This window comes from Aplysia californica, unplaced genomic scaffold, assembly GCF_000002075.1.
Source record: "Aplysia californica isolate F4 #8 unplaced genomic scaffold, AplCal3.0 scaffold00253, whole genome shotgun sequence".
Classification (NCBI taxonomy): Eukaryota; Metazoa; Mollusca; class Gastropoda; order Aplysiida; family Aplysiidae; genus Aplysia; species Aplysia californica.
In genome coordinates, this window is record NW_004797523.1 from 618,446 (window position 1) to 619,891 (window position 1,446).

A 1,446-nucleotide genomic window follows, 5' to 3' on the forward strand; every position below is an offset into this window, starting at 1 on the left:
CTTATATATCTTAACTAGACGCTTCCTCCTTTCGCCGGCCAGACTCCTATGGGCCAGGTAAGTTTTTAGTGGGGATAAAGCGATGAATAAATACCAAACAGGAGCTAAAAATTCAATAAACAAAAAAAGATTAGTGCCATGCTGACAATAAATGTTCTTATAATAGAGGCTGAATGATAAATACATGTATTTCTGATAAAATAATACATTTGTCCGTGCTGCTCTAGACAGTCTCATTCTTAATTTTGTAAGCAACACAGAGGCCAATTTGGCAATTAAGGGATGTTCTATTCGCTCTGTGGACTGTCGATGGATTTGCCCAGCTGACTGACGTCATCGCTGAGCGAGCCGTGTTCGGTTTGTCCTCGTACGAAGTTCCGCGACGTGACGAGAGACGATTTAACAGTAACAGTGTTGTGAGCCGGCGTGATAAACAAACGCGACAAAACAGCAGTGAATCCCACTTGTCTATTTGAACGCCTTCAAATCGGCAAGGTGCTTTTTTACTGTTGATACATGTTTGTTTGGATTTACTTAAAACTGAATGAAAATCATCATCAGCAATAAATCTCTTGTCAACAGTCCAGTTGACAAAAATTTGACCGGCCCAGTTAACAAACCGCTCCTGCTAATGTATTTCAAGAAATTAATGTATTATTTTGTGTCATCTGTTTCTTTTTGTCTTGTTTTGTTTATCTGTTATTTCGTTTGTTTGCTTGTGTATTTGTTTATTTGACTGCTCTTTGTTTGTTGTTTGTTTGTCTGTTTGTTTGTTTGTTTTTTTGGGGGGATTACGAACAGGATACATAATGCTGTCGTCATATCCGGACTTAAGCCGAAAACAATTTTTGTTAGTGTTTGATAAAAACTGTTCGCAATATGAAACTGCCTTCGTCATTCATCAATTAGTCTGGAAAAAGGATAGGCGTCTGTTTAATGCTAAAATGTATTAGCCTGTGTTTGTCAGTGTGTGTTTGTGTGCGTGTTTCTTTGAAAGTGTGTGTGTGTGTGTCTTGTTGTGTGAGTGTGGTTGTGTGTGAGTGTTTGTATGTGTCTTGGTGTGTTTGTCTGTAAGTATGTGTGTGTATGTGTATGTGTGTGTGTGTGTTGGTGGGTGGGGATGGGGTGTTTGTTTTTGTGTTTATTTGTGAAACGTAGAGAGAGAGATAGACGGATGGATAGGAAGATAGATAGATGGATAGATAGATAGATAGATAGATAGATAGATAGATAGATAGATAGATAGATAGATAGAAAGATAGATAGATAGATAGATAGATAGATAGATAGATAGGTAGATAAATAGATAGATGGATGGATAGATAGATAGAGAGATAGGTTGATAGATAAAATAGATAGGTAGATAGAGAGAGAGACAGTGAGAGATATATATTGCATTGAGATACTAACTGAACTTTGTAATTTTCCTAATATGTTGACAGAGAA